This window comes from Sphaerodactylus townsendi, linkage group LG02 (assembly GCF_021028975.2).
Source record: "Sphaerodactylus townsendi isolate TG3544 linkage group LG02, MPM_Stown_v2.3, whole genome shotgun sequence".
In the NCBI taxonomy this organism is placed as follows: domain Eukaryota; kingdom Metazoa; phylum Chordata; class Lepidosauria; order Squamata; family Sphaerodactylidae; genus Sphaerodactylus; species Sphaerodactylus townsendi.
The window spans coordinates 15,008,095-15,023,615 of record NC_059426.1 but is presented as its reverse complement, the minus strand read 5'-3'; positions in this window follow the sequence as shown (position 1 = coordinate 15,023,615).

Here is a 15,521-nt window from a genome sequence, read left to right as displayed (position 1 = left end):
AAATTATTTCCCCATGTATTGTCGAAGGCTTTCATGGCCGGAATCACTTGGGAGCTGTGTGGTTTCCAGGCTGTATGGCCGTGTTCTAGCAGCATTCTCTCCTGACGTTTCGCCTGCATCTGTGGCTGGCATCTTCAGAGGAATCCTCTGAAGATGCCAGCCACGGATGCAGGCGAAACGTCAGGAGAGAATGCTGCTAGAACTCGGCCGTACAGCCCGGAAACCACACAGCACCCAAGTATTTCCCCAGGGTCAAGAAGACTGGAGAGGTTTGCTACGCTTTCCACAAAAGTCCCCAGAGACTCTAACATATATAGTTCCAATAGGAATTTATTTACCAAACGTAGCAAGTATAATTGATGCCTTTATAGTTTGAAAGAGTTCTTGCTTAAGAGAACTGGGTAGTTTAAATAAGAGAATACCTTTGTGTGGCAAAATTAATTGAACCGTAGTCAGAATATGAAATGAAACTCATTAAGAACTTTAAATATTATAACAGAAAGCAGTGCTAAGTTTATGTCTAAAATGATTTTAATGTACAAGAGCTTAAATCTATATATATAATCTATATCTATCTATATCTGTATATCTATCTATCAATATACACACACATCTTTTCAGCAAGTTTGTTACTATGGCTCATGCAGAATAATGCACTTTCAAACTGCTTTCAGTGCTCTTTGAAGCTGTGCGGAATAGCAAAATCCACTTGCAAACAGTTGTGAAAGTGGTTTGAAAATGCATTATTTTGCATGTGCGGAAGGGGCCTATGAAAAGATTGCAAAATCTATATATCTAATTTGTTTCAACCTTCTTTTTCATTGTGTTTTAAACTGTAATTGGTATTTTTATAGTTTAGTCCAGGAGTCTTCAAACTATGGCCCTCCAGATGTTCATGGACTACAATTCCCATCAGCCCTTGCCAGCATGGCCAAGTGGTAGGGCTCATGGGAATTGTAGTCTATGAACATCTGGAGGGCCATAGTTTGAAGGCCCCTGGTTTAGTCAGTTATTAATGTAGATCCACTTATTTATTTATTCTTCCTTCCTTCTTTTCTCTATCAAGTTCTAATTTTGTGTAAATAAACAAACAAACAAATATTAAAAAGGCAAGAGGTCCAGAAGTGGTTTGCCGCTGCCTGTCTGTGTGTCATGACTTTAGATTTCCTTGGTGGTCTCCCATTCAAATATTAAACAGGACCAACCCTGCTTAGCTTCCAAAGTAAGATATCATTGGGCTAGCCTGGTCCATCCAGACCAGAAACAGTTAAACTTAGCTCTTCCGATTTCCCTCATTTTTCTTTCTAATGAATGAATTACAGAATCCCATATGTTTTTGAGTAATTCCCCCCATTCAAGTCTAATTCAGATTGTCAGGACGAGATGTTGTTCCTACTCAACAATTCTTTCCCAAGAGGTTGCTACACTTCCCACAAGAGTCCCCCAGAGAAAGAAAAACAGATGCATCAGCTTTCAGATATCCCCACAAACATTTGTAAGCCAATCAGGGGAGGGGATTTTCTGTAAGAAGCAAATTGCTCCCCATCTGTATGAATAGAGAGTCAGACCTTGAACATGAGCAAAACCTATCCACCCTGAATCTTCTCTAACATTTTGTTGAGACACATTCTAATTTTCAGGATAGTTTTAGAGGGTAGTCGTGTTGGTCTGCAGTAGAAGAGTGTGATTTGAGTCCAATGACATCTTAGAGCAGGGGTGTCGAACTCAGTTGTTGTAAGGGCTGAGTATGACATAAATATGACTTGGCTGCAGTGCTGGGATCCAAAAAATTTAGTAACAGGTTCCCATGGTGATGGGATTCAAACAGTGGCGTAGCGCCAATGGGGCTGGGCGGGGCACAACGGGAGCGTGGTGGCCGGGCATTCCGGGGGTGGGGCATTGCTGGGGGGCTGTGGCAAGGACGCAGCTGCTGCGCCGGTCCTTGGGCAGGAAACGAATGCACACGGGCACAGGCTGCCACGCACACCGGTGCACCTCCTGCTAGACTGCTTCAAGTTCTGCGTGCTACTGCTGAGGAGTGGAGGAGAGGCGTAACTAAGGCAAAAATCACGTGGCAAAATCACCAATTAGTAACCCCCTCTTGGCACACACAAATAATTAGTAATCTACACTCAGGAACCTGTGAGAACCTGCTGGATCCCACCTCTGCTTGGCTGGGCTGGGCTCTGGGCAGGGGCAGCTGGCTCAGCTGGCTCCAGAATGGCACTGGAGGTAGCCTGGACTGGCAAGCCTGCAACAGGATGGGATAGCTGCCTTGAGAGGGTTTATCAGGCCTGCCAGAGGGCTGAGGCAACCCTCTCCCCCATTGCTCCTGGTCAAACCTGCCCTTTGGGCCTAATAAAACCCCTCGAGGGCTGAATGCAGCTCTTAGACTGCATGTTTGACAACCCTGCCTTAAGAACCAGCACAATTTTCAGGGTATAAGCTTTCATCTGAAGTAAACCAGAGAGATTCCTTGGAAAAGTCTTTCACATATGAAGTTTCCTACAGCCTTTCTGAATGCTCTAACCATTATAGAGAACTGGCTCTCTTCTCTCATACATACCAGCAATCATATAACATTGGGATCTCATTCTCTAAACACTACATAACTAGCTGTTTTCTCTTGCACCTTTCCTCATGTCATGTAACATTGGGATCTCATGCTCTAACCACTTCCCCTCTAGCCACTTCCCCATAACAGACACCTTGTGAGGTAGGTGGGGCTGAGAAAGCTCCAAGAGAACTGTGATTGACCCGTCAGGCTTCACGTAGAGGAGCGGGGAAACAAACATGGTTTTCCAGATTAGAATCTACAGCTCTTTACCGCTACGCCCGGGCCAGAGCGAGGGGGAACTGCGCCCGGGGCACGCTTGCACCCTGCACCCCGCCATGCCTCCACCCTGCCCCGGAACGCCCCCATCATGCCCCACCACGCTCCTGCACTGGTGCGCACCTGGTGCGTCACACCCCCTAGCCCCCTTGGCGCTACGCCACTGCACTACACCATGCTGGTGCATTGCAAAGAGCACCACTCAGAGTACAGTTTAAGAGCGTAGCCTGATGAATAAACGAATACATGGAGACTCTTGCCAATTGTCCCCAAAATGGACTGAAAATCCTTATTTGAGCTAAAAGGATTAACTGTGCCCCGAGGAAATAATCTACTGTTTCGTTTGTTGAAACACCTGCCACATAATAAGCGCCGAGAACTCTAAATCAATTTCCTCGTGTGCAGCTTTGCAAAGTGGTTTTCTTATTTTGCTCCAATCAGTTCCTAATCCGATTTCCCCGAAGATACATTAAGGAACAATCATGTCCAAACACATTTTCGATAACGGCGCTGTAGGAAAATAATTATGACATCGCAAAAAATGTTCAGGGTAGCAGAAATGCCGAGTGAAGCAAACGTACTAAATTAAAGGCCATTTGTTTTGAAGTATTTCGTTCTGTGGAGTAAAAAAGAAAGATGAACTTGTAAATTATCCATCCAAGAGTTTTTGCACACATCAACTGAATCTGCAGATGTTACGTTCATGCAAACTGGGAGTGGATCAGCTATGTGTATTGAGAGTGTATGGTCTCTGCAGTGCACCCAATCTATCCATTTTCATATGTCCAAATCCATGTTTTGCTCAAATCACATGATGGTGTAATCATGCAACTTGGGTGCATTGTAACTATGCGTTCCTGAGTAGCATGGCTGGTGGGCTTGTGATTTGTATGAATGTAACACTTCCATGGGCATACAGTTCTAAATAAATGTGTGTTATAACTACTGTGTATGTAACCCCCATGCTCAGAATGGGTTGACCCAATAAGGGGTGGAGACTCAAAGCAGCAAGAGGCTGCAGACCTCATGTCGTTTGGAGGCGACAAGGCTACCAGACTTGGACCTTGGTTTGTACAAGCCCTTAACACCTTGTTAAGGTAACTGCAATATTGTTGGGAACTACTGGGAAGGTAGTTGTTTATTTTTGCTATGTTGTAAATGTTGGAGTTTATTGTTTCAGGGCTTCTTTTTGTGGTTGTAATGGGTGAGAGTTCTCCTGGAAACCTTCATCATGTTGAATCCTGTTCATCAAGCCCTTGGAGTCTTCAGGAGCCAACCCACTTGCAAAGAAGAAATGGACTTGGCAGTATCAGTAGACTGTAAATATAAGGACTTGAAATTGCAACCTGAACAGGACCTTGAAATGAGATGTTAAATGTTGATGTTATATGTTATGTGTTAAGAAAGTAAACCATTTTGTTTTTAAAAATTTGTTGTTGCAAACTCATTCCAAGTTCTGCCCCACAGAACCCACAAGCTGAGGTTACATGTATACACGAGAACCAGTATTTTGTTGATGCTAGAAAGCCGAGCTTATGTAAATGGACATTTCTGTGGCCGTTCTTAATGTTTTTAGTAATGCACTTTTTCAAATTTTCTTTTTGATAACCCTATCAGAATGATATTTGCTCTGCCAGAGCCAATACTCCTCCTAATTCTCTTCATTTGGGCAAATTTCTGCTTCATAAAGGAAGCCTTTTTGTCTTTAACAACTTCTTTGAGTCTGCTACGGTGTTAACCCAGCTGATTTCCTCCTAGATTTGATGGTACCTTTTCTCATCTGGGATACCCATTTCACTTGAGCTTCAATAATTGAAAATGTTTTCCAACAACCCTGAAGATATTTGGGTCTCTTGATCATCCCTGTCAATTTTCTTTTGACTAATACCCCCCCCACACACACACACTTTAATGTATTATGTATTTGTTTTAAAAGGATGTCTCGATAAATTTGAGGCAACTAACAATAAGATTACTTGAAAATGCAATCCTTTAAATTGAATATTGTCTTGGATCCATGAGTGATTTCTATGGATGGGAGCAGAGGTGGGATCCAGCAGGTTCTCATAGGTTCCCGAGAGTAGGTTACTAATTATTTGTGTGTGCCAAGAGGGGGTTACTGATTGGTGATTTTGCCATGTGATTTTTGCCTTAGTTACGCCCCTCCTCTCAGCAGTAGCGCGCAGAACTTGAAGCAGTCTAGCAGGAGGTGCACCGGCGTGCGTGGCAGCCTGCGCCTGCGTGCATTCGTTTCCTGCCCAAGGACCCCGCCTAGGAATGCCCCGCCCCAAGAATGCCTGGCCACGCCCCTGTTGTGCCCCGCCCACACCATTGGTGCTACATTACAGTTTGAATCCCACCACCATGGGAACCTGTTACTAAAATTTTTGGATCCCATCACTGGATGGGAGGCATTTTCATCCACGCCTCTCCCCACCCATTGCTGCTGAAAATGCCCCCCCCCAATATGGGTCCTGGGGAACACAGGACCCCAGGAGTAGCATGAGGGGTTGATTGGAGGTCTGTGGTGGGAGAGGCTAATCAGTGAAGTTTGAAGCCCCCTTCTGTCTGTGGGAATTTTATCCTGGGGCCAAATATGAATTAGAATGTATGAAAAATAGAACAAATCACTCCTGTTAAGAGAAAAACACTTATTTTAACATCTATGTTAACATCTATTATAAAATTTGATTTAATAATAAAGCAACTCCCCCCCTCCCCCCCCTCCTGCAGATGATCAAAACAGCAAAATTATTTTGGGGTTTTTAGCAATTTGGGATCCCCTAGGTCTGCAGAAAAGCATACTGACCCAAAATAAAAGTAAATTAATGAGGATTCTGTACGCACTGGAAGAGAATGAACTTGGAAGAAAGGAGGGCGATTTGGGAGCATGTGCCAAGATTGCTGAATTGCCGGCCCCCCACTTTGATTCCTCATGATAGAAGTCTACTAAACTGTTCATGGAGTGGAGAAAAATGGATGGAAATAAACTTTTCCCCTTATCTCATAATACTAGAATTCTCGCTCACTCTGTGAAACATTAGGCATACACACAAAAGAAGGACTATTTCACCCAGTGTTTGACTCACTGACACACAGGATGTGGTGATTGGCACTGGTTCCAATAAATTTAAAGCAGGGTTGGACAGATCTGTCGGGAATAGGTCTATTTTCAGACATGAGCAATGAGAGTTGAATGAGAGCTCTGGATTCGGGGACAGAATTCTTCTGATGGTCAGATGCTGGATTTGTTGTCTGTGGCCATCTATGCATTCACTACTTGCCCCATGGCTGTTTGCTTCACAGTGGGATTCTCCTGTGTTTTTTGTTGTTTACAAGGGAATTCTCCCCTTGCAATGTGTCCCGAGCCAATCTGATCTGCCATTTTGCCTCCCAACCGCTTCCTTGTGGTTTTCATGTAACTTCCATTTGAGGACACTGCCTGCTGCCTCTCCCTCTTTCCATGGCCATGTCCTTGACCCCAATCTCGTCCTGGCCCCCACTTACCTGGAAGTTAATTTAGCTTAATTTTAAGCAACCACAGGCTTTTTTCGGTGGCGGCGGGGGCGGTATGTAAGCCCTAAAGGTAGAACGCCCTCTGGAATATCCCTGCATCTGGTCACTGTGGAGGGCCACGGCTGCCACTTGCTGGTGGATTTACCACTCCATTGGGGTAAATGCCCCAGGGGGGATAAATCCACTGGTGCAGCCCCATGCTGCCTCGATAGGCAGATTTCCTCCCCCCTAAGTTTGGACTGTTAGATTGCAAATAGTTTTAAAGTTAAGTATCAGCAGCTTGAATCCAGCCTGGAAGCAAAATGGCTGTTATGTCAGGCGTTTCAATACTGGCATGATATGGACACAGCAACCAGTCCCCCTTTACAAATTCACCATCATATTCTGTACAGTTAGCCTGGTATAATGGTTAAGAGGAGCCGATTCCAATCTGCAGTCATGTTTTATTCCCCACTCCTGCACACGAGCAGTGGACTCTCATCTGGTCAACTGAATTTGTTTTCCTTGTTCCTGCACATGAAGCCTGCTGGGGTGACCTTGGGCTAGTCACGGTTCTCTCAGAACTCTTTCAGCTCCACCTACCTCACAAGGGCTCATTCCGCACATGCAGAATAATGCACTTTCAAACTGCTTTCAGTGCTCTTTGAAGCTGTGCGGAATAGCAAAATCCACTTGCAAACAGTTGTGAAAGTGGTTTGAAAACGCATTATTTTGCGTGTGCGGAAGGGGCCAACATGTGTGGTGTGGGGAGAAGAAGGGAAAGTGTTTATAAGCCACCTTAAGAGTCTTTTTGGTAGAGAAAAGCAGGTTTTAAAATCCAATTCTTCTTCTGTATCAATTGAACCCCCCACCCCCACCCCCCCCGGGAGAAAAGGGATCCCATTAATGGTTTTCAAGTATTTTAAAGAATGACAGAAAGAGGAGGTGGAGCAGTGGTTCATTTGCTACAATTAGTCAAAAGTTCAGGGAACTGGGCTTGCTTACTGGAACCAGAAAAAAAAAAACCTGGATACCCAAATTAGCATTGCAATAAAGAGGAAACTCCCAGTCCATTAAAAGTTTTCTATGCAAACAAGCACAAAAGATTGTGGCCGCCATCCAACATAAGACATCGTCGTACTTGAGCCAAATCAAATAAGGATTTGATTGTGCTGGATTATTGGCACCATGTTTCTTAATGCACAATAAATGGATTTACAATATCAAAATTGAAAGAAACAAAAAAAGGCAAGCTGAAAGATCATCCTCGAAAACTGACCTTCAGGCAGTTAGACCCTACTTACGCCACAGGGTTGTAGTGTGGACAAATTTGAGACGGGGAAAATGTTATCAACCAGCTTAGGTCCCCATAGGAGAGCAAAGTGCAGAGTTGCCATGATAAGCCTGGCAACTGGCAGAAGAGTTGTGGGCTGGAACATAGGTGTGTGATATTTGCTACATCATGGTGCCATTTCTGGGTGGCTCTAGGAATCATTGGAAACTCTATGGTAGCTCTAGGAGTCACCAGATAGCTCATCAGGTAGCTCAAGAATCACCAGAAGCACTATGGTCATGCATAGCATGTCTGGCAATTGCTAGAGCTACCATATGTCACTACAATACAGAGATGTAGCAGTGAAGACAACACTGGCTTTTGTTTCTTTTACTGCCATTCGGAGTGGCAGCAAGCAACCGGGGCTACCAATAGGAGGGCAGCCCTAGAAAGGAGGGTAGGGTCACCAGGTACCTTCTGGCAACTGGCAGAAGGTAGAGTGAGGCCTAAGCTGGCATTGGAGGCAACTCAATTACATCAATTCCAGCGTGTACCTGATGGGATATCACATTGCCAGAAGACTGGGGGCACTCTGGTATCTGGGCAGAACCTCTATTGCAGAAATCATTTTACTATACATTTTTTGCCCACATACCAGAGTGTCTTTCATGACTGGCGACATGATGACGTCACCTCCAGGGAGTGCCAGAAGGGATGTCGTCACATCGTTGGCATAGCCAGCCTAGGCCTCTCTTTGCTGCTGGTCAGTCCCACAACTGGCCAACTGATTGAAAATGGTGGCAGGGGCCCCGTGACAGAGGATTCCCAGCCCCTGGAAGAGGGATAGGAATGAAGTAAATAAATGATGGTCAATTTATTTCTTTAACACATGTTTATCTCATCCTTCCTCCACGAAACCTAAGGTGCTGTCCATGTAGGATTGCCTGCTCTGGGTTGGGAACTTCCTGGAGATTTGGGGGTGGGGCCAGAGGGGGAACCACCCTTTGAAGCGGCCATTTTCTTCAAGGGACCTGATTTATGCAACCTGGAGATCAGGTGTACTTCTGGGAGATCTCCAGGCTCCATATGGAGGAGGAGGAAGAGGAAGAGGAAGAAGAGGAAGAAGAAGAAGGAGGAGGAGGAGGAGGAGGAGGAGGAGGAGAAGAAGAAGAAGAAGAAGAAGAAGAAGAAGAAGAAGAAGAAGAAGAAGAAGAAGAAGAAGAAGAAGAAGAGGTTAAGAGCTCGTGTATCTAATCTGGAGGAACCGGGTTTGATTCCCAGCTCTGCCGCCTGAGCCGTGGAGGCTTATCTGGGGAATTCATATTAGCCTGTACACTCCCACACATGCCAGCTGGGTGACCTTGGGCTAGTCACAGCTTCTCAGAGCTCTCTCAGCCCCACCTACCTCACAGGGTGTTTGTTGTGAGGGGGGAAGGGCAAGGAGATTGTAAGCCCCTTTGAGTCTCCTGCAGGAGAGAAAGGGAAGATATAAATCCAAACTCTTTTTCTTCTTCTCCTGTAGGAGACTCAAGGGGGCTTACAATCTCCTTTCTCTTCCCCCTCACCACAAACACCCTGTGAGGTGGGTGGGGCTGAGAAAGCTCTGAAAAGCTGTGACTAGCCCAAGAGCACCCAGCTGGCATGCGTGGGAGTGCACAGGCTAATCTGAATTCCCCAGATAAGTCTCCCCAGCTCAAGCGGCGGAGCGGGGAATCAAACCCCATTCCTCCAGATCAGAGTACACCTGTTCTTAACCACTACGCCACCGCTGCTCCATCATATGAACATATATACAATAGAAAGGGGGTATGCAACTGAAGTTATCAAGCAATCAATTATTTGCACACAATAAGGATAGTAGTCATAGACAGTATAATGTGTGAGTTTACTAAGTCTATAATATACACACTTACAGGGCAGTATCTCAGTAATGCCCTGGTACACCTTTAAGTATTTCTGTCATACAGAAATAAGTACATTCATAAGTACTAGTCCACACTTCTACAATTGCTTCCCTAATCTCCACAGTGATAGCTTTTAACTTAATATTTAAAATCCAACACAAGCGACCAGCTTCTAGATATATTCTGTCTTTGAAAATCTTCAGAGACTTATAAGTGCAAGGTATTTTCAATGTTGGTCAATATGTCACATATAAGAGGGTTCTTACAAAAATCAAGTCAGACTTCATTTCTCTGAAAAGCTTTCTCTTGCTGCAAAAATGCCCCTCTACTTGGAGGCTGGTGACCAGAGGTGGGATCCAGCAGGTTCTCACCAGTTCCCGAGAGTGGGTTACTAATTATTTGTGTGTGCCGAGAGGGGGTTACTAATTGGGTCTGCTTTTCCGTTAGAAATTCCATTAGGTCCAAAAATCATACAGTCCTGTTGTTTCCTATGTGGCTGGTTAGCAAAGGTAGAAAACGGGATAATTCTCCCTGTTGGGCTGTTTTAAAAACATGTTTTAGAAATATGGTAAAGTTCCTTGTTTAAGGAAAGTATCCTTCTTTTGATTCTTAGAAACAAAATTAAGTATTTGAAAGTATTCAGTATTTGACAGGCAGTCAATTAGAGGAGAAGTAGTTGCTTCTGTTGGCAGTAGACGATAGGACTTGCTATAATGAGTTTAAATTATGGAAAGAAAGATACCAGCTGGAAATTAGGAACTTTTTTTTTACAGTAAGAGTTTTTTTACAGTAACAGAGAAATTATTAATGCCCCGCCCCTGGAATGCCCGGCCACGCCCCCGTCGTGCCCCGCCCTGCCCCATTGGCGCTACGCCACTGTTTGAATCCCACCACCATGGGAACCTGTTACTAAAATTTTTGGATCCCACCACTGCTGGTGACCCTATTGCTTGTCCTCTCCTCTATTTTACCCTCACCCATTGTAAGCTGGGATAAGCTGGGAGAGAATGACTGATTCAGGATCATCCAGTAAGTTTTACAGCAACAGGGGATTTGAGTCTCCCTGGTTCCAGCACAACCCTTTTAATCACAACACCAAGATTAGTGTGGAATGATTACAAAGCCTTTTGTGGAAAACCACAGCTCACCAACAAGCCAATCTGTTCCTCTGAAGAATCTTTTCCTTCAGACCCTAGCTAGCATGTAAAGCTTACCTGAAAAGTCTTAAACACGCACACAAGAGCGCGTTATTAGCTTCACCAAACCTACATTAATTTTTGACCAGCCTGACCCTCTTCCTGCATTTGTGCTCTGTTGAACACGAGCCCACATGCCGTTCTGGTGTGATAGTGATAACACAGGTCTGTCTTTGTTGGTGGCTGCTGGAGTGGAGGAGAAGGCCGTGCCTCTCTGACCTTTGTAAAGCAACGCTGCCTTATCAGATCCCCTCCAGATATTGCCGAAGGAAATAAACCCAGAGGGTTGGTCCTCGCTAGGAAACATACATTTTAAAACTGTCAATGATAATCTGTTTCAACTAGTAATCAGTAAAGCATTTTGAGCACTATGGTTTAATACTTTCAAGCGATGTGTCTTGAACACTGTGGATGGAAGAAAATCAGTCTAACAAGCATTCCCATTAGCAGACTGGATACATTCGATAGAGGAGCTGGACGTCATAGAGTTCACATTGCAGAAACAAACAAAAAAAATGCTGTTATTATTTCTCTTCTGCTTCAAAACATGGTAGAGCGTTTTGCAAACTGTTTCGGAAGGTAGGGACTTAGCGCCAGGATGTTAAATGTTAGCTCTAATCGTCTGGCTTTTAGCCAAGACTGCTGATACTTACCACAAGTGACCCTCTAAGAATAAAAAGCAAGGTGAATGGTAGGAGAGTCTTTTAGGTAAAATCTTCATTCTGAAGTATGAAGGTCAGGAGGTGGCAACTGTTACCCTAGAGAGACAGTGAGAGAGAGAGAGAGAGAGAGAGAAGCCCCTCCAAGGAGGAGTAGGACCCTCTGGGCAGTGGCGTAGCGCCAATGGGGCAGGGGGGCATGTAGCCCTGGGCATGCACTTGTGCGGGGATGTGGTGGGGGTGGAGCATTCCAAGGCAGGGGCGGGGGTGGGCATGGCAGGGGCATGGGGACACGCGTGCCCCAGGCACAGTTCCCCCTCGCTCCGCCCCTGCCCCTGGGAGATGGCTGGGTGGAATAAAGCATGCAGGTCAAACCAGGCCTGTTCTGCCACACATGAATTAAGCTTAAGTTTATTCATCCTCTCCCACTGGACCAAACTTCAAGACACTGGCACAAGATCGTCACAGCTTTCTCTGGAGGCTTAGATAGTGATGCATTATAGAACTGGATGCCATCCACATATTGATGACAAACCACTCCAAAGCTCCTGATAATCTTGGTCAGAGATTTAACATAAAGGTCAAAGAGAATTATGGATTAAATGGATTTAAAATTAACTGAATATCAGACCTTCTATGCACATGGTCTGTCACTTAACAGTTGCAGTAAACAGTCACAAACTTTTCAAATATTAAACTCATTCAATATATACTTTTGAGGTTTCCTCATAATTTTCTCATGACAAAAAACTAGACAATGGAACAGAACAGGAGATACTATTTTTATTTTGTTGACTGGATATTTTAAAACAAATTGCATGCGGTCACTTTCGCCATTTCCTTTTTGAATAGGCTCATAAAACTGAAATCACTGGGAGTAAAACAAATAAATAGAACATGGAATGGAAAACATTTAAATAGGATACTGTGAGAGTGGCATAAAATTACAAAGCACATTCTCTCTCTCTCGCTCTCTCTCCCCCCGCCTCCCATGTTATGCTTTAACTATTTGAATTGGGAGGAAAAGATCGGAAGTACTTATGTTCTCTTTGTTCTGTGATATGATCTCACTCATAGAAACTAAGAGAAAACATTCCAGTAGCTTTAATAGCAGCACTTTAAACTCATCTCAAATAATTCCACCTAACTGCATAAGCTCTGAGAGCCAAAATACACATTTAGACTAATCATGTGGTTCAGCCCTATTGGGAAATCACATAGGTGTTCCCTGTTAAAGTGAAGTTGTAATTTCCGCATTCTTGGTGTGTGTTTTTTAAATTGACTTTATAAACTTTGTTTTTTTAATTTCCTTTTTCTGTTTTCCACCTGGATTTTTTTTAAACCCAAAAGATTAGTACTAGAGATTGTCCAGTTAACAGGCTACATTGTCACTAAGCTACATGCAAATATACACATGTAGCACACATGTGATTGTGCCAAATGCCACTGCCTCACCTCTTTGGCATTATTATCCGTGTGAAACTGGAACAATCTTTAAGGAGGACACAACTTCAGTTGTTGAACTTCCACCTATAATCAAGTTACCACTATAACCTCTTCCCTCTCCCGCCCCTTCACACTCCCATTTACAAGACCACGAATGTGGGGATCCATGCCTGTCTTATAAATCCTGAGTTCTTTTTTCCAGATACTCAAAAAATGCTGAATTTTCCAAAGATTTTATTGAAAAAAACAGAAAATAAGAAATGTTCTAATACATAGATTTCTCAGCTCTAACATCGTTCCAGGCTGGTTTTGTTCAGACCTGGGAATCAGGAGTTGCTTTCTCCTGCCCAGCCTGGATCAGAATTCCTTTTCTCTCCCCTTGGTTCTCAGGTAAACTCTGTTTCCTGCTCCTCCTGTAAATCAGACTCTCTGATCTACAACTGTTTGGCCACTAGCTTCTTTTGTGTGTGATTTATTCAAAGGCTTTGGGCTTCCTATCCAGAGATCAAAGATCCTTGTCAGGCTACTGTGAATCTGCCTGATACTGTAACTAGAACGACCTCTTCACAGTTTCCGCACGGCCACGCTGAGGGGTTGGGTTGGTGTACATGATGCCGACCCAACCCCCCCGGGACCGTTTGCACGAACGGTCCCGGTAACGAACAGGAAGACAGCGCCACGGAGCGCCGTCGCCCGATTGACCTACCTTCTCTGCGACTGTCTGGCGCGTCGCCGAGGCCAGGGGACACACACACACCTTGCCCTGTGCGACTGCTCTGGAGTCGCAGGGCGGGGGGGCGTGTCCCCAGGCCTCGGCGACGCGCCGGACGGTCGCAGAGAAGGTAGGTCGATCAGGCAAAGGGGAGGGATGGTGCCTTCCAGCCGCTGCCGTTCGCATGGCAGCGGCTGGAAGCTGCTGTTTTCCAACAACCTCGCTCAGGGAGCGATGTGGGAAAATGGCAGCTTCACGCCGCTGGGGAGGCACGAGGGCAGCGTGGCTGCAAAGCAGCTGCGCCCCCCATGCGACCAGCTCCCTGGGGACGGCGTTTTTGTTGTCCCTAGGGTGCTGTATTTGGCCCGTGCGGAAAGGGCCCTAGATGGGTTTTGTTTTCCTGTATTGTATTTGGAGAAGTGGGAAGTCCAGCAGTTACACCCCATGCAGCAAAGAGCAAGCTAACAGTGCAACTTGACCCCAACAGATGATGCACAGGTTGCCCTGGGCTCCATTTCCCCCCGATATGCCTCTGCAGTTTACATTCCAAAGCTGCCATTTTCTCCAGGTAAACGGATCTCTGTCACCTGGTGATCAGTTGTAATGCCAGAAGATCTGAAACTACCACTGGCAGGTTGGCAACCCTAAAGATGGCCCTTTCTAGAATTGCTACCCAAATTTTGCTACCCAAATTGTTACCCAGATTGCTGTGGCACCAGAAGCAGGGCCTATTGAGTCTATATTGTCTTACTATCAAAACTGCCAGTGGATTCAACTCAGCAGCTTTTTGCTTGTAGCTGGAGTCTCCTTGAAATCTTCTCTGCCTAAGTATTGCTATCTATTACTGAACATCCAAGGAGGTAAACATGCTTTCTTTCTTCAATTCATTTGTACCCTGCCTTTCTCCTGAATGAGGAACCGAAGCAGCTTACAAGGATATTTTAGGTTGATCCTAAATTGAACAGGAAGATGACCTAGATGGCCTGTTTGTTCCCTCCCAACTGTGTGATTTTAGAATTCTATTATTCTGCCTCTACATCATTCTCCTCTCTTCCATTTTATCCTCATGTGACGGGTCTTCTTTTGTTTTACTTATTTTCCCTCATCAATCACCACTACCGCTCCAGAGATTTATGACTTGTTTATGACTTTATGACTTGTTTGTCTGTCCCACACTTAATATGGTAAGGTATTTGTCAAAAACTCTTTATTTATAAAAGTCAGAATATGGCACAAGAGAGGCTTGATTAAACGAAAACTCAAAACTGTTTTGTCTCTTTTTGGGAAATGATAGAATCAGGTTCCCAAGCCAGACCAACATACATACATACATACATACATACATACATACATACATACATACATACATACATACATACATACATGTATGTGTGTGTGTGTGTGTGTGTATGATTTTTTTCCTTGTTGAACCTTCTGATATTCAAAGTTTTATGACTAGGAGAACTCATCATTATGCAGCTGTCCATCATACATCACAACAACCTGTGAAATAAGTTATGCAGACAGAAAGACTGGCCCAAGGTCACCCAGAGAGATCCCATGGCACAAGTGAGGATCCGAAACCACATCTCTGGGATACTAGCCTGCTACTGGTTTTTATTTTTTGATGTCTGGTTAGTTTCAATTTATTACCTTGAAACCCAGCCAGCAGTCCAATCCCAATTGTCCAGAAAGCTCAGTTTGGCCAATACAAATGGAAGAAGAGCATTAGTGGTGCATGGCAGCATATGTCATGTTAAAGTGTATGATGAACTTCTTCATAGGTAGCATCTGGTAGGGCTACCAAGAGGAAGAGGAGGATGTCATGTTAAAGTGTATGAACCTTGCCCTACCTCACAAGTAGCATTTGGTAGAGCTACCAAATAAGCATTGACTGCCAAGTAAACATTATCTCAATATGTAACAAAAATATCAACATCTGTCTGTCAGATACATTCTGATTACAAAGGGGAGGTTGAAACTCAAGAGATGCAATTCCAGGA